This window comes from Vulpes lagopus, chromosome 4 (assembly GCF_018345385.1).
Source record: "Vulpes lagopus strain Blue_001 chromosome 4, ASM1834538v1, whole genome shotgun sequence".
NCBI classification, from domain to species: domain Eukaryota; kingdom Metazoa; phylum Chordata; class Mammalia; order Carnivora; family Canidae; genus Vulpes; species Vulpes lagopus.
In genome coordinates this window covers 89476414-89495244 of record NC_054827.1, presented here as the reverse complement: position 1 = coordinate 89495244, position 18831 = coordinate 89476414, and the positions used below count along the sequence as shown (strand labels likewise).

General features: G+C 41.6%; 1 protein-coding gene across 10 annotated transcripts in view; it reads left to right on the top strand.

The window, feature by feature from the left end:
- Nucleotides 1-18831, top strand: part of PDE8B (phosphodiesterase 8B) — a 276868-nt gene that overhangs the window by 38084 nt on the left and 219953 nt on the right. The window contains exon 1 of one of the 10 annotated variants that reach the window (XM_041752399.1): nucleotides 14269-14380. The exons of 8 other annotated variants lie outside the window; for them this stretch is intronic. The gene's annotated coding sequence lies outside the window, so the exon portion shown is untranslated. Of the gene's footprint in view, nucleotides 1-14268; nucleotides 14381-18831 lie in introns of those variants that run through there. One more of the 10 variants, XM_041752400.1, reaches the window with a different exon arrangement.

The following is an 18831-nucleotide window of genomic DNA, read 5'->3' as shown; positions in this document are numbered from 1 at the left end:
CCCACAGTCCGGATTTTGTTGATTACATTCCTGCAGGTATTGTATACCATGTTCTTCTGGTCTTCTGTTCCCTATGTATTGGTACTTCCATCTTGAGATATTTTAGTAGGATTCAGGCTTATTTACCTATTTATTTCGGCAAGACTACCTGATAGGTAGTGTTCTATACCTCCATCAGGAGGCACATAATGTCAGGTTCTCTCTGTTTTTGCGATGTTTGATGATTGTTGCCTGGAACTGTTAAATCATTAGGGATTACAAAAATCTACCATTCATATTTTTCCCCTACACTACTTCTGGAATGCTTCTATAAGGAGAAACTCCCTTTTATCAACTATTTGATTATCCTGAAGTACAGTTCATATGAGAAAGATAGGATAAGTATTTGATTATTTTATTATTTGCCAGTTTTTAAGATAGTGATTTGATTTTTACCATCCTCCAGTAATGTTTTTGGTATTGTTATAAACTGATGAGTTTATAAATAAATATTAGATGTGTCCCAGCCAGGGGCCGTGATTATTCTTACTGGTGTTCAATTGTCCTGTCTTTGGTACTGGGAGTAGCCACGTTGGCTCCTAGTTATCTTTGATAACTAGGTTTATTTGCTTGATGGTATGACAAGATGTTCCAGTTTCATTGTGTTCTTTCCCTGATCTGGAATCAGTAATTTCTCTCAGGAACCTCATTCTTTTTATTGAAAGATGGGATTTAGAGACATGATCTAGGCAGTAGAGTGGTCATTGCTAATGGGCTGGTTATTATTTCTTGGCTTCTTAAGTGGACATTGCCAGGAAATAAATATTTTTTAGAGATAAGATGTACTACAAGTTTATACTTCTAATTCCAATTCAAATTTAGGACCACAAGGCTTTACTTCAACCTCATTAGTCTTACATTTCTATTTCCTCTTCCCATAACATAAATACTGATTCTTGACAACACTGGGATAATTTCTCATTTGTTCTGTCCTTAATATACCCACAACAGTCTCAGAATCATCACTGAAAACAGCTTAGTATTTTTTTCCCAGTTATTTTTGATGCTAGAGTATATTCTACTAGGGACGAATCAGAAGAATTAATTGTGTTTTTAAGTTGTTTGAATCAGTTCCTTTTTATGTAGCAATCCTAACAGTGGAATGGTTAGTGATGAACTCACAGTTATGAACAGTTATGTTCATTTATTTCATTTTACTTTTGATTTATTTTAAATTTTTAAAAATTTAATTTGGTTATAATAATGTAAATTATTTACATGGTACAAAGTAAAATCTTTACCATATGGTATATTCAGAGACATTTAGATTTAATCCCTGTTACTTATATTCCATGCCCTCCGTCCAATAGGTACATATATTTAAAATTTTTATAGCTTTCATACTATCGTTTTAATTACACACAAAGATATGTTTATGTCCTTCATTTTTTAGATAAATGGTAACATGCTAACTCATTTTTCTACATTTTGCTTTTTTCACTTAATATATCCTGGAGATAACTCCATCATAATTAGTAGATATTCCTCATTCCTTTTTTAGCTGCATAATGCTCCATTATAATCTGTACTATAGCTTATTCAATCAGCCCTCTATTGATAGTTTTTGGATTATTTCCATTATTTTTTGCTATTATAAGTGTTGCTGCAGAGAATGGCCCTATCCTGATAGCTTTTTTTTTTTTTCCATATTAAAAAGTCTAAATTTTTTTTGCTACCAGTAGTGGAATGTTTTTTTCCAGAAAGGCCATATTTGCTAATCTGGGGCATTAACTTCTAGCCTGTCACATAGAGAACTGTCACTGGGCCCTTTAGTTCTTTAGGAATTGTAAATTAGTAATATAGGTTTTGCTCCAGCTCCAGCTTAGTATCTCTAGCAGAAGCTTGTCTGTGTGTAAAACCTGCTCTTTTCTGCTTTTAAATCAGCAACAGTTTCATTTCCTTGGAGATGAGGGATTTCACAGACAAGCTTCCTAGAGAAGGCAGGTCCCCGCAGTGGTAAACATCTGTGGAATACTGTAATTCTCCCTTTTTGTGGCAGCAAAATGGTTTGCCTTTTCATCTTAGTTGAGAGTTTCGTGTGTTGACACAGTCATCAACCCTGTCAGCATCCAAGGAAAGCTGCAGGGGGCTCAGCATCACTGAGAGAATTTCCTTGAGCCTTCTTCATCAGGATTGAGAACATAAGTAATTCCTTATTTTAATTTTAATCATTAAGACCTAAAATCAAATTGTTTTTTTATTTTTAGAAATTTAATGCATGGGTATATATTCTTTTATATGTTTTTTTTCTTTTTTTTTTTTAAGATTTTATTTATTCATAGAGACAGAGAGAGAGAGAGGCAAAGGCACAGGCAGAGGGAGAAGCAGGCTCCATGCAGGGAGCCCAACGTGGGACTCGATCCAGGGTCCCCAGGATCAAACCCTGGGCTTCATGCAGCGCTAAACCGCTGCACCACCGGGCTGCCCATTCTTTTATATGTTTTAAGAAGATGATTATAGAGGCGCTTGGGTGGCTTAGTCAGTTGAGCGACAGACTTTGGGTTTTGGCTGGGGTCATGATATCGGGGTTGCACTGGACGCTATGCTCAGTGGGGAGTCTGCTCCTCTTCTCCCTCTGCCCCTCCCGCCCTCATTCTCTCTTTCTTTCTCTCTCTAAAATAAATAAATCAATCTCTAAGAAAATAAATGATTCTATTTTTGTGGTGGAATCACACGTCTGATCTGTGGATGCTTTTTCTAAACGTGTTTAATATCATTTATAAATGGGTCTTGTTTTTTCCCTTATATAGATACATCAGCTTTATCAACTAGCAATGCTCAATGTAGTTTCTTGGTTTACAAGTTGTATATGAGTGAATGAGGAAGTGCCATGAAGTTGGGGTTTGACAGTGGGGAGAAACGGACAAGCAGAGAAAGTACAAATATGAAAGAATGAGAGAGAAATTGGGTGGGGGGGGGGAATGCAGATTAGAAACAGAGATGGAAAAAAACGATATAAAGAGTGGATATACACCTGTGCATGTCCAAAAGAGACACTCTTAAAGGTGGAGTACCTTCACTGTGTGTCATTAAAAGAAGGAAGCCAATTGCTTATCTGTCTCAGTTAAGGAGAATCAAGGTTGGGTCACAGTTCCCTGTGTTAGCCATCAGGTGGTGCTGTCAAACTAAAGCAGCTTGTTTGTCAAAGGGAGAGTTTGGGTAGACTGGTTCAGTTCAACAATTTAACAAATATTTATTGAGGGTCTAACTGCATATCAAACACCTGTGTTAAACTTCGGAGTACAAAGGTGAATAAGATGACTCCTTCTGTATGGAAATTTCTATTCTAGTTAGGATGGAGAGAGATACAAATAAGTATTTGTCTATTGCTATGCAACATAATACCACAGATTTAGTGGCTTAAGATACCTACATTTATTATTTGTATTTCTGTGGGCCAGGAATCCATGTATAGCCTATCTGGAACCTCTATGTCAGCATGTTTTACAAGGTTGCGGTGTGTTGGCTAGGGCTTGATCTCATCTGCAGACTTGACTGGAGAAGAATCCTCTTCTAAGCTTAGTGACATGGCTGTTGGCAGGATTCAATTCCTTGCTGGCTTTTAGAGCGAGGGCCTCAGTGCTTGGCTGGCTGTTGGCCAGTGGCCACCATCAGTTCCTTGCCTCATGGACCTCCTAGACATGGCCTTCATCAAAGCCAGCAAGAGAGACAGTCTGCTAGTAAGTTGGTAGTCACAATCTTTTATAGCCTAGTTGTAGATGTGACATCCAGTCATTTTTGCTGTATTCTATTGATTAGAAACAAGTTACTAGGCTAGTCCATCCTCAGGAGGAAGGGAATGCACAAAGGTGTGAATACTAGAAGGTGGAAATCATTGGGGGCAATATTAGAATCTGCTTCCTATGCAGGTTTTACTGTAGCTCTGTAGTGTCTGAAAGAGGTAGGGTTCCCCAGGAACATGAAGGAAAAGTATCTGGCTCAGCCTGGTATGGAAGTGGCTTCTCAAGTAATGCATTGTCTAAGTGTAACCTTCTTGAAGAACATATAAAGATTAATTTGGTGTGTATTAACTTGGTAGTGGAGAAAGGAGGCAGGGGAGGAGGACGTTTAAGTGGTGGCAACAATGTGAGCAGACATTGAGGAGGTGAAATAGAATGGGATGTCTGAGGACCACCATCCAATAGTTCAAATAGTGTGAACTGTGTGTGGAAGACACGTGAAAGAGTCAGAAATACAAAGCAAAGGTCAGACTTGGGGGTATTTCCTTTACTAGACTAAAAAAAGAATGAGGACTTTATCAAGGGGATCATGGGGGAGGATTTTAAGCAGGGGAGTGATGTCAACACTTGATTGAAGAAGATTGTGGAAGATCGATTTCAACAGTTTCTGCAATAATTCATGGTGTGAGATGAAGAGAGCCTGGATTAAACTAGTGGCAATAGAGAAGAGGCAATAGATTTTTATGTTTTTAAATCAAGAACTTATTTGATGTCAGGACGAGGCAGATGTGGGAAATGGAACAATCTGGAATGAGGCCCAGGTTTTGGCTTAGTTTTGGCAGAACATCCTTGTTCAGGATCAGGGGAAAGCGAGGGGGGAGAGGGAGAAGAGTGGAAGGAGGAGGTCTGTAAGTGTGTATAGAGGTTTGTAAATTTATTGACTGACTACAGGAGAGCTTAACTCTAAAATGTTCTTTACAATGTTTATGTTCATAATTTAATCAGTGTCACTATGTAAATTTACTTTCTAGGCAAACCATATGCCTCAGTGATAGGAGATAGAATCAAATACAGAATTCATTTTCCCTACAAACAGCTTGATAAAAGAAAACTTGGTGTTAGAATTTCAGTAAGCTAAGACCACAAGTGGGGAGCCACTGGCCAGTCCTGTCTAGTGGTTGGAATCTTATAATCTGTTCCCTGAAGACAAGTCCTACTACAGAACACGATGTATGAAGTGTCATGTCACCGACTTTCTTTGAGATATAAATCACCTAACATAAAATTCACCATTGTACACTTTATAAGTGTACAATTCAATGGCTTTTAGTATATTCATTGTGTTGTGCAACCATCATCATGGTTTAATTCTAGAATATTTCCATCACAGCCAAAAGGAGCTCCATACCTATTAGCAGTCAGTCCCAATTTCCCAGCGCTTGGCAACCACTAATGTACTTTGTCAGTCCACAGATTTGCTTATTTTGGACATTTCCAATAAATGGACCCATACAATATGTGGCCCTTTGTGTCTGGCTTCTTTGACTTAGCATAATGGTTTCCTGGTTCATCCATGCTGCAGCAGGTATCAATATTTTATTCCTCTTTATTGCCAAATAATACTTCTTTGTATGGCTCTACCACATTTTATTTATCCATTTTTCTGGACATTGTGTTGTTTAATTGATGGCTGTTATGAAAAATGGTGCTATGAGCATTCTTGTACAAATTTCTGTGTGGACATCTGCTTTCATTTCTCATGGACATATACTAAGAGTAGAATTGCTTGGTCATATGGTAACTCTATGTTTAAATTTTGAGGAACCACCAAACTATTTTCCAGTGCAGCTGCATCATTTTACATTTTTGCTAGCATGTAGGAGGGTCCTTGTTTCTCCACATCCTTGCCAACACTTGTTATTATCTGTCTTTTTTATTATAGCCATTCAAGTGGGTGTGAAGTTGGATCTTAATGAGAGTTTGATTTACATTTCCCTGGTGGCTAATTCAGAGTTGTTTTTAAGAACTAACTGGATACCATAACTGAAATCTGACATGAATTTTGTTCTCAGTTCTCTACTACATTCAGGGGACCACCCCCCAGAATAAGTGTGCTAATGCTTCTACCCAGGTTTATTTACACTGCAGCCTTTTACTTGAGGAAGGCAGATCCCTGGCATAATTCTCCACTGGCGTTGCACTCTGTGTGCAGCCGTATACTCACATAAGCCAGCATTCCCCGTGGAGTCCTACTCCAGAGTTCTAGAATCACAATCTGATGGGCCCCAGTTGTGCATTAAAAAAAAAAAAAGAAAAAAACTGCCTGTTTGAGTCGTTGCCTCGACTCCAGTCTAACAGAAGCTATTTATTGCTAGGATCTGCAGGGAAGGCAAGAGACTTGGGGTTTCATGGCACTTTCTTTCACTGCCGTAGGAGGTGCTACTGAGCGAATGCGGTTGAGATCTCACAGTAACAACTGAGAGGTCACCATTTTTACAAATCAGCATCTAAGGTTTAGATTTGGTTCAGAAGCTTGATATGAATATGAAATCATTGGAAGCACTGGAATTAAATGTGGGTCTAGTTTTCTGGTTTGGGCACAATGAGTCACACAGTGTGTGTTGGTTCTTGGTATTTGTTTTGCTAATTTAGAGGCAATGGTGGTAAAGATAATTCCCAAATGGTGGCTCATGCAAGATTCACGCATAGTTTTTTGGAATGCATTTTCTACATGCTCATGTGAATGCGGATGCAGCTGAAGGTACGGAAATTTGCAGTACAGCACACAAAACAAGCCGGGCAATGCAGACCCTCGCCCAGTAGGACGTAGGGGAAGGTCTGTAGAAACCTTCCCTTCCTACTTATCCAATTCTTCCTGCTTCTTATTTTGGCTAAATAACATTGCTTTGTAGATGGACGTAAAGTTCCTAAGGAAACATTCTGCTTCTCTTCAGGCTGTTCTTCCCAGGTTATAGTGAAATGAATCAGATTTAGTCTTAAAATAAGAAACCTTCTTTACTAGCTTCTTTTGTATGATAATCAGAGAAGGTAGGAACGATAATAATGGTAATAATGTCAAAAGGGAGCTGTGTGACAAAAGATTTTGCTACATGTTAATTCAGAATTGATTGCAGTTGTCAAAGTTGCGTCAGGCAGGGTCCCAGGGGAAGCAGCTTACCCCAGCTGGTTCTCACGAAGAGACTTAAATGGAGATTCTAGGTAGAGGGAGGTGCCCCTGTTGGCAACTGTGTGCAACCCTCACTGGCCCTCGGGCTGAAGGGGCCGGAGGAGGAAAGAGCCCATGTTCATGAAGGCACGTGTAGTAGCGGGCAGGGTACGGAGGCAAGGAGGAGTGAGCAAGAGGTGACCAGCCGCCGTGTCAAGAGGCGCCTGCCGGCCTGTGCCTCCCACGGGGTGCATCCACCGTGAGGCCGCGGGAAGCGAGCCGGGGTGCAGGGAAGCGAGCCAGGGTGCAGGCCCGGAGGGAGCCTCCCAGGGCCAGGGCGGGGCAGGCCGCGCCTGGGGGGCCGGTTGCGATCCGAGAATCAATTCATCCAGTGACCAGCTGGTTGTCCATGAGCACATTCTATATTCTGTTATTTCAGAGGACTTAGAGAAGTATTGCAAGGAGAGAAAAATGTTCATTTCTCATTAGAAAAATATTCCAGTTTTTCATATTTACTTATACAAAAACTTATCTTTTAGACGGTAAACTTCATTAATGAAGCCTCTTAAACTTTGCCTTTTTTCTTCTTTCCCACAGTGCGGTACACACCCCTGCACTGCGTGAACGCTGAGGCACGGAGGGCTGTGCTGTGCCTTTCGGACTGGCAGACGGGGATTCTTAAGTTCCCCTTTTTCTGAATAGTGCAGGGATAACTTGCGAGTTATTCCAAGGCCGTCCCCTGTCCGCCCATTACATTGGCCCAGTAGGAATTTCGTGTAGCATTTCGCGTGTCCCCGCAGGCCCAGCTGGGAATTAGGCGGCGCCTTGCCTTGATGACATAGGCCTGCTCGAAGGCTTGTGGTAACCGAGTGACCTGTTTTCTCTGTCGTCATGCGTGTGAATTCTCCCAGGTCTGAGGAAAGGGCAGATGGAGTTCTGTGTTTCTGGGTGCCTGCGGGGTTGCTAGGAAATGATTTTCAAAGTGCTTTGTGGTGATGCAGCAGGTTGAACTTTTTTGTGAAGTGTTGTCATGGAAACCAAGTGAGTGCATCATTGCCTTGTCTGACTAATTTATCTTTTAATGACTAAAAAACCCTGTAATCCAAGGTTAATGGACAAAAAAATAATAAAAGCGCAATGAAAAAACCAATAGCTTTAAGAGCAGCGTTGCTGTACGTAGTAAATCTTTTGTATCGGAAGATTTCACATTGGTCGGGGCTTGGCTCTATGTAGTGACGGGAGCTAATCAGTTTGTTTTCCTGCTGGTCCTTGGAGTAAGAAAGCCATGATTTCACCCTGTGGCTTATTGCTGGGGGGTTTTATTACGGACCCCGGCTCCAGAGCTTATGAGTGACGTGGAAGGCAGCACAGCAACACCCTGAGGCTTAGCAAGGCACCCAGCTTTAGTTCTGTGCTCAGTTGGGCTTGCTTCCCCCTCGCCCGCCTCCCCCAGGACCTCCCTCCCCAAGAGCAGGCTGAGAAGTGACAGTGATAGCTCAGTCTTTCGCACAGGGTGTATCATTTGAAAATGGTGCCCTAGACTTGCTCTGGTAAGCACCCATACACCCCAGTTTGCTCAGAGCAGATGCCAGAGCAGAGCCTGCCCTGACCTTCTGTGGTAGTTCTAAGGGCCTTTAAGGAAGAAATATTTCCCTTTTCTGTGAATTGAGGACAAAACTTCCTAGCATTGTAGGTATGGCGGATGCTATGTTTATCTTGATCACTAGCTTATTAGGATAAACTTTCAAATGAAAGTACTTAGGAGAACTGAACTGGAAAGAGACTTTATACTGTATTTAGTAGTTCATCTGCCTCCAGGGGTTTCATGCCTCACCCTCCAGCTGTGTGCATGGGTGCATGTGTTTGTGCATGCATAGTAGACTCTTACTCTATGGAATTAAATCTGCTCATTTGTTTTAGACCTTTTCAATATACCTTTATTAATATTTCCAAGTTTAATATATGTTTGAGTTTTTTGAATTTAAGGAGGAAAAGTTTGATTCTAGACATGAGTCTTAAGATTGATAATGGGAACAAACCAACTTAACTCAGCATTTTACTGAGTCACATTTAAGGCCCAAATCTAATTTTCATTCATTCATTCATTTAGTATGTATTACTAAATACCTACTTTGCGCTGGGTACTTCTGGTAGACCTATTATGTACAAAAGAATTGTCAGGAGCTAGGAGGTACCTTTAAGGTGCTGAAGACAAAGGCTGGCTAGAGCCCTAGGCTGTCCAGAACGGCCACAGCCAGGAGAATGACATTGTGTAGCCATTGTGGGATCCCCTTGCAGAGGTCCCTTTGTTCTCGTGGATTGCTTCTTATACCTTTGTATAAGTATATATTCCCAATTTTAGACTAGGAATGCACTTCTTGGTGACAACAGGGTACACATGCTTATTGTTTTTGTATGAGCTTCCAATATTGACCTCCTGTAGGGAATACCACCTTTGTTGGTAAAATGCCCCCAGAACTGAGCCCTGGAAGGCCTGTGTGGCTCTTGATTCCATCCCACAGTGTTTAGTCTTCTGCTCTGACCCCTTATGACTTCTAGCCCCATGCAGGCCTCTGGGTGGGAGTGGGGCTGTCCTCCCTCCTTACACAGTCCCTCTAACCCACACACCTAAGGTTCTGTCTAGGCTTCCTCACAGCAGAGATGAGACAAGATCGTCTTGTTCAGGAGGACTTCACTGCAGACTCAGGGATGAGAGAAGAGAATAAGCAGCGTGAGCACTCAGAAGCTGGACTCTCTGGTTTCCTGGAGACCCCAGCCTGGCCTTCCCTACCCATGCTTCTCAACAGCGGTCTGACCTTTATCCTCTTTCCTCTGGAGTCTTCCTCGTGATTCCTAGACCCCTAAAGTCCAGACAGCTGAGACTAAGACTGTCCCAAGAAATTTGTCACCTTTGATATTAAGTGGCCCTGCTTAGGCTGTTCTCTTCTCTATTTAATGGGGTAAGAGGAATACCTGTTTCCTCTGGGAGGAGTGAGAATTAGATGAGAGCGTATGTGCAGAATGCTCAGCAGAGTCCCTGACACTTAGTGAATGCTTGTGATTGTTACATTATTGGAAGGAACTCCCTTCTAGTCACTGCATTAACTACGACAGCATTTATCCCACAGAGGAACCCCACAGAAGCCTAGGGATTGTCATATACTTTGCACCACAGCTGTCCCGGGGGCACCTCTTCTTCTTTTTCTTTTAAAAAATTTTTATTTATTTATTCATGAGAGACACACACACACACACACACACACACACAGAGGCAGAGACATAAGCAGAGGGAGAAGCAGGCTCCACACAGGGAGCCCGAGGCAGAACTCAATCCCGGGACTCCAGGATCATGCCCTAAGCCGAAGGCAGGCACTAAAACCACTGAGCCACCCAGGCATCCCCTGGGGGCCCCGCTTGTATCATAGAGTAAACCCATGGCCCTGCCTTCCTTCCAGTACCTACCTATATGTGCTGGTGTGTGTGTATGTGTGTGTGTGTGTGTGTGTGTGTATGTGTGTGTGTGTGCATGCGTGCATGAATGCATGTGTGCCCTCCAAGTTGGGGCATAGACCAAAAATTAGCTATACTGATTGGCCTTTTAGTATATTATTCAATTGAAGAAGTATTAAGAGTAGCTTTTGCTTTAAGCTGTCCAGCATTTTACCCGTTTCCCGTGTGTTCCTTAGCACTCTGCCTGCCAGCATGGAAATAAGTTTCTCTGGGCTATGCTTATATTTTCTCTGTTGGGAACTCTCTTATAGATAAGGACCAGGAGACTGCAAAAGTTGCATTTATTTGTTCATTCAGCTATGCAGCAAGTAACTGTTGAGTGCCTGCTGTGTCCTCAGTCCAAGGAATACAAAGTCCTTAGTCTTATGTTGTAATCTTGAAATTCTCTGTCGATTAATAAGAAACATTTCCTTCATGTCCTTCTCTTTTTTTCACTTACATTTCCATTCATTTATTTGTTCAGCATGTATTGACTGGGGGCCTATATGTGTCAGGTAATGCTCAAGATACTCGTTATAGCAGCAAAAAAAAAAAAAAAAAAAAAAAAAAAAAAGAAGAAAAAAGCAAAAGTTCCTGTCTTCTCAGAGCCTGCATTCTATTTGGGGAGACTACCAATAAAAATATAAATATTCCTATGGACTGAATACTTGTGTCCCCCATACCCCATTCATATGTTGAAATCCTAATCCCTACTATAATGGTATGAGGAGATAGAGCTTTTGGTTGGTCGATTAGGTCATGTAATGAACTCTCATGAAAGGGATTAGTGTCCTTATCAAAGAGACTCCAGAGAGCTCCCTCACCTTTTCTCTGCCATATGGACACAATGAGAAGTCCACTGTCTGCACCCTAGAAGGACACTCTCATCAGAACTTGATCATGCTGGCACCCTGATCTAGGACTTCTAGCCTCTAGAACTGTAAATATGTCTAAATAAATAAATGTCTGTTGTTTTAAGCCACCTTGTCTATGGTACTTTGTTACAGCAGCCTGAACCGACTAAGACAGACATGTCAGTGATGAGTGTCAGGGAAGAAAACAGTTCAGGGAAGGGGACAGGAAATGACCTTATAAAATAGCTAACGCTTATATAGAATTTCATTGATGTTAAAATGTACTTTTTCTTTTTTTAAATTTATTTATTCATGATAGAGAGAGAGAGAGAGAGAGAGAGAGAGAGAGGCAGAGACACAGGAGGAGGGAGAAGCAGGCCTCATGCCAGGAGCTTGACATGGGACTTGATCCCGGGTCTCCAGGATCAGGCCCTGGGCCAAAGGCAGGCGCTAAACCGCTGAGCCACCCAGGGATCCCCTAAAATGTACCTTTTCAAAAACATTTTTGTAGCTATAAAATTGGGATGCACCTTATAATTGACAGTACCTGCTACTTCAATTGACATGATTTCTTTAAGTGGCAGATAAAATAGCAGTGTGTCTTATAATGCATAGCTTCTTGGATTTAATAAATCCGACAGCCCCCACCATGTACCAGGCACTACTGTAAGCAATTTAATTGCTTAGCTAATTCAGTGAATCCTCACAACCTTATTAGGTTGCACTATTGTTCTTTTAAAGATGAGGAACCTGACTCCCAGAGAGTAATTAAGTAATGTACTTAAAGTCACACGGCTGGGGAGTGGCAAGGTCAGAATTGGAACCCAGCCTGGCTACTCGGGGAGTCCAGGCTCTAAACTGCTGTGAAGTATTGTCAGAGAGGGTCTTCCAGGAAGGTGACTTTTGAGATAAGACTTGAAGGAGAGGGAGAGAGCCATATGAATACCTGGAGGAAGAGTATCTGAGACAGAGGGAGTCTCTGAGTCTAGAATGTGTTTGCATTTCGAGAGAAACACAAGCAGGCCTGTATTTGTGGAGTGGAACACACAAGAGAGAAGGGGGGCTGGGGAGGTCAGCAAGGTGAAAGGTGGGCACATTGTTTGTCAGTTTAGTGTGTTGAAAGGACTCTAATGTTTGCTTTAAAGCATGTTTGGTTTAAACCAGGCAGGAGCCACTGAAGAGTTCTGACCAGAAGAGTTACTTATTTTACTGGGATTGTTCTATCTACTGCATCGAGAATAGTCTGAAAGAGACCAGTTAGGAGCTCCTTGGAATATTTCAGGAGAGAAATGGCAGTGCTTTGGTTGACATTGGTAATGGCAAAGGTAGTAAGAAGTTGTCAAATGCCAAGTATATTTTGAAGACACAGGTATTGTAATTTCTGATGGATTAAATGTGGTGGTATGAGATAGTGATGATGATAATATTAAAAATAATAGCCCATGTTTATATATGCTCACTAAATACTTTACATATACTGGTTCAATTAATTCCTATAACAAATCTAGGAGGAAGTAGGTACCATTATTACCCCCATCCCATAGATATGAGAAACTGAGGCACTGAAAGTTTAGCTAATTTGTGCAGTGTCACAGACTAGTTACTGATGAGAATAGGATTCTTATCTAGGTGGCCCAGATCCAGAGTCTATTTAATCCATAAATCCTATGGTGAATCTTCATATTTTTGCTTCAGGAGGGAATCAACCCAGCTGGGTTCAGACTAATTCCTATTAGTCTTCTGCGAGTTGTGATTTCCATATACATTCCATGTTCAAAGACTTTACAGTGCCCTTTGCCCAGTTTGGTGTGGATGCCACGCAGAGGCCAGTCTGTGACCTGGAAGGGGGTCTAGCTCAGAAATTACTTGTCAAAGTGCATGGTATGCTGTTTAGTATGAGTGCCATGTGTGTAACTTGGAGGTACCCCCAACACTACATAAACAGCAACTCTTGGTATTTTTTTTAGCTCTCTAGGGTTCCCCTTCTTGGTCCTCTGTCCAGAACTCTGAACCCTTCTTTATCTCACTCTGCTGCACACTTGCCATAATTGTGGCCACATTTGGAGCCAAGTGATGAGAGGGTGAAGTGAGAAAGAAGAAGGAGTAATGGTAACACTCTCTCCAGACCACTCCTTCACTGATTCAAGAGAAATTTTTTTCTTCCTTTAGAGTTTTAGTCTCCTGTGGATTCCTGCTGCTGCTTTCACAGGATAGCTTGAAGGCTGGGACCTGAGGGAATGGAGAAAGATTTTTAAAAATGGAAAATGTCTCCCCCACGCTCCTGTCAGTGTTAGGAAACCCCCTTCCCATTGCTTGAGCCAGAACTAGAGTGTCTTCTGGAGTTTATTTTGAGAGCACTAGTGGTTTTCAGACTGCATTGAATACAGTGCAAGGGATACTAGTGAGATAAAAATGATCACCCCACCACTAGTTTGATGATACTTTGATTTCTGGTTGTCTTCTCCAGTCCATCTGCTACTATTTACTTTCCAAGTTTCTCAAATAGCTTCTCCATGCATTCATTCTGTCTAGGTTTTATAATTGCATTAGGATGGTCAGACAAAATTGGGTGAGCTCACTCCATCTTACCCAGAACCAGAACCTCTGGCTGTTTTATAGGAGGCTCATTGGCATGTGCCATGGGTTTGGTGTTGGATTAAGTTAAGGTAGGATCTGAACTATAAGGAAGTATTCTGTTACTGTTCATGGTGATAGTGAGCAAAGTGGTGGGTTCTTGCTGGTGGTTTTTTTTTTTTTCCAGAGGCATTTTAGCAATGACAGCAGCTCTGTTTTCTAAATAACAACTTTGGAAACTTTAAAAGCAAAATCTGAAATGCGAGTTGGCCAGATGCTTGTGGTTTCCTTAGCAAATCAATGTAGCTTTCCCATTTCCCCAGAGAAGTCATCAAAAGGCTAATGTGAACTTTTCTTTAAGAACACATTATCCCATGAGAGAATCGGGGAAGGTGGTTGGGAGCTGGCCTTGCCTTTAGACATACTTGAACTCCGGCCTTGGCTTCATTACTTAGTAGCTGTGTGATCTTGGTCAAGCTACTGAATGTCCCTAACCTCCATTTCTTCGTGGATAAAATGGAAAAGAATCATAGTGTTTCCATGACACAGTTGCTGTGTGATTCACTGAAGTAACATAGGTAATGTTTTTTATAGGCTGCTTATTAGTAAATATTAGCAATTTTTCTTACTATGATTGTTTTGTAACATAAGTAAATGATTATGCCTATTTACTGCTTCAAATTACTTTTACACTGTTTAAATATATGGCATCTAACTACTTTCCTCCTCTCGATATTTCAGTTCATATTGAACATCAGTTAATGTTCTTCTTGAGATTTAAGAGTAATATGCTTTCAACTGTATTTCTGCTAAGGAAAGTATTTAAATAAGCATTTGAATGTTATTGTGAATTATTGTCAGTACTTACCGAAGAAGAGCAATGGTGTGTATGTGGTGGAGTTATGGTAAGCATATCACCCACCAAGAGCTGCTCCTCCAAAGGTGGCATTCTAGTGAATGTCCTGGAAAAAGACTTCTTTTCAAGGGCTGCCATTTCCTCTGTTGATTGCAATTTTTGTTTGCAGCTGTCTTCTCTTCTTCATCCTTCATTTTTATATTAAAAAAAATCAGGATTTATTTACTGAAATGAATAACAATTTGATCATTTCCTATGAAGTTTTGTCAACATATTTATCAAAATGGTGCTGGGTTGTAATTATATATTATTAAAAAGTCTTCTTCAATATTTTATTACTTAATATTTGGAAATCTATATTTGAAAGGCAAAATATTTTTATTTTGTAAAAATGCAAATTAGGGAGCTCTTGGAGATAAGAATTATATATTTTTCTTTATTCCTTTTTACACAGTATTACTGGTCTTTTGAATAAAATGGGTACTAAATAATTGTTTGCTTACTTAACAGAAGCTCAGATGCTTTTGAATAATTTACATATGGGTATAACACTTTATCCTGAATATTTTACTGGAAATTTTTGGTAACTAGCCGCCAGTGATGCAGAAGATGTTGGTATAGGATTATTGGACTAATGACAAGGCAGGAATACACACACACTCTGGGTTAAGCTCATTTCTATGCTAGTCGAATCCAGTCTACAAGCCCTCCTGTGAGCCCCAAGTTTCAGTTAAAATTTAAATTAGCCCTTCTGGGATCCCTGGGTGGCGCAGCGGTTTGGCGCCTACCTTTGGCCCAGGGCGCGATCCTGGAGACCCGGGATCGAATCCCACATCAGGCTCCCAGTGCACGGAGCCTGCTTCTCCCTCTGCCTGTGTCTCTGCCTCTCTCTCTCTCTCTCTCTCTCTCTCTCTCTCTGTGACTATCATAAATAAATAAAAATTAAAAAAAAAAATAGCCCTTCTGTAAAACTCTCAGTTGAATGACAAACAAAATACAAATATAAAATGGGTTCATTTAACTTCTGAGCTTGTTGAAATGGAAGAATCACAGAGAAAGTGCTGGTGAAAGAAACAAAACCACTTCTATTTGGATGTACTTGGATAGACTGACGTCCAAGCGCCGCATTGTGTTCTGCAGTTCGAGGACCGCCCCCCCCCGCAAGACATGGGGTTCCTAGGGATATGGACCAGGAGCAGTGATAAACAAACACATGTTAGAAGCCACCCAAGGAGAAGAACATTCTGGAGAGCCGAGCCTGCGTTATTGCAGGAATGAGAGTTCTGATCAGAAACATGTTTGACCTCACCTGAGACCTTCACAAAAGATCTGGAGGAGACTGTGTGTTACAGAGACAGGTGGAAAGTTTCTAAATCACACAGGAATGAGAGATGCAGCTTCTTTCATTGATAACGGGAATTTTTTAAAAAAAATTATTTATTTATTTATTTATGATAGTCACACACACACACACACACACACACAGAGAGAGAGAGAGAGAGAGAGAGAGAGAGAGAGGCAGAGACACAGGCAGAGGGAGAAACAGGCTCCGTGCACCGGGAGCCCGATGTGGGATTCGATCCCGGGTCTCCAGGATTGCGCCCTGGGCCAAAGGCAGGCGCCAAACCGCTGCGCCACCCAGGGATCCCGATAACGGGAATTTTAATTACAGAAAGATTGGATGTTATTTCCCGCACTAAAGTTCTCCAGTAAAGGAGAGAAAACATTGGCGCAGACCCTTTAATTATAGAGAGAAAGGAGAGATGACCAGGTATCATTAGCGAAGGTGCCTAAGGAGAAAATAACAGATAGCAGCGAAACAGATTTCGTCTACATCCCCATGTTTTAAAGTGTGTTTCAAAGATACTAGCTCTGGAGGATATTAGATGAAAACAAACAAAATAGTGGGGGTCCAGAGCTGTCTGGAATTAAGCCATGTGTAAACCATGGAAAGAAGCTAGATCCATTTCTACTCTGGCAAAAGAATTAGTATGGTTTGGAGATCCAGTTTATCATGGTTAGATTTTACTAGTGAGACCAGGAAAGACATCAACCCCTCTGTTACACGTTTTCTTTTTTCTTTTTTTTCTAGAAATTTTTTTTTTTAAATTTTCATTTATAAAAAAAAAAAATAAAAAAAATAAAATTTTCATTTATTTATGATAGTCACAGAGAGAGAGAGAGAGAGGCAGAGACATAGGCAGAGGGAGAAGCAGGCTCCATGCACCGGGAGCCCGACGTGGGATTTGATCCTGGGTCTCCAGAATCGCGCCCTGGGCCAAAGGCAGGCGCTAAACCGCTGCACCACCCAGGGATCCCTGTTACACGTTTTCTATTAAAATATTAGTCAGATTGAAATCAGAGCATCTCCATCCAAAAGCTTTGTAACTTTTCAATGACTTTATGTGCAAAACATTAGATTCTTTTAGGAGGCATGTGGGGAACATCCTCCTCCCCCTCCTCCTCCTCCCTCTCATCTTCATCGTCATCATCACCAGCTACTTGTTGAGTATCTGCAGTCTCTCTGATCATAAAGAAGACCGGGCCTGTCCTTGGGGAATTTGAGGCTCAGACAATGGAGTGAGGTGGTCATCCTTGGGCCTCCTATGGCTACCTCATTTCCCCTTTCCCTTTGGTCTTCCTCCCCTGGGGGAGGCTGTGTGTGTGTTTACATCCTGCATGCATGATCTCCTTTGAGCTTCACAGCAGGCCCAGGAGATGGGTATATTGCAGAAAAGGAACCGGAAGCTTAGGGTTACCTAACTTATCCAAGGTCATTCTGACTCAATCTGTGTTTTTACCACTTTTTACCACTCCCATCACCTTTTTTATTTCTTCCTTAACTGGTCGTAATATAAAAACAGGAATGTATCTTAGGTCATTTGGTGGACTTATTGCACTGCCTGCTTGATCTGCAGTTCTACCTTGTTGATCTACACATAACTGAGTGCCTCATGGGGCCCAGGGGAGTTAGGTTGTTCATGGGGACTCCCCAGCTCTCTGAGGGGAAGGGAAAGGGAAGGGGCAGAGGTGGGGAAGCAAAGGCAGAGCCACACTTAGTTGTGTCTACAACAGGGATGTGTGTGGCCTTCGGCCACAGACCAAATCTGACTTGTCACTTGGTTTTATATGGTTTAGGCTTAAGAAAAACTTCTACATTTTTTAAATAATGGGGAGAAAAAGTAGGAGAAGAACATTTTTTTTGTGACAGGTAAAAATTATATGGAATTCAAATTTCAGTGAACATAAATAATGCTTTACTGAAACAGACCCATACTCATTCATTTCTGTATTGTCTATGGCTGATTTCATACTACAGCGGCTGAGTGGAGTAGTTGTGAAGAGACCAAGTGGCCCGCAAAGCCAAAAATATTTACTATCTGGGCCTTTACAAATAAAAAATGTAGTCAGCCTGTGCTCTTCTGGAAGAGGCTGGAGAACTGTGGGCTTCTTGTGGACAGTTACTGAGTTTCATTAAGGAGAGGGAGGCAATGGGCAGTATGATGTACTTCCTCGTAGGAGCTTCTCGGGCTCTGGGTTTGATTTTCACTCTACTGATTACCGCCTGTGTGACCTTGGGCAAGTTACTTAACCTGCCTGTGCCTTCATTTCTGTATCTGTAAGACGGGGATAACAATAGTTCCCACTTCTTGTGCTGTTATAACGGATTTATTTATTTATTTATTTATTTATTTATTTATTTATTTATTTATTTATTTATTTATATGATAGTCACACACACACACACACACACAGAGAGAGAGAGAGAGAGAGAGGCAGAGACACAGGCAGAGGGAGAAGCAGGCTCCATGCACCGGGAGCCTGACGTGGGATTCGATCCCGGGTCTCCAGGATTGCGCCCTGGGCCACAGGCAGGCGCTAAATCGCTGGGCCACCCAGGGATCCCAAGGGTCATATTTATATGTAAAATTAGTAAACCGTGCTTTACATAGAAATATAATGCACAGAAAAGATTGTTAATGTTCATCTTTGTGTCATGGACATTTTCTCTAGGCCAGGTACAACAGAGCCCTACTAGCCCTCAAAACTTGGCCTCTCTGGGTAGCATCCAACCCTCAGAATTATGAGACCTCTGGCTTCCTGATAACCTCTCTCTCCAGCATAGGGACACACAGACATACATTTCCCTTCTTTCTCCTGGGCCATCAGCTG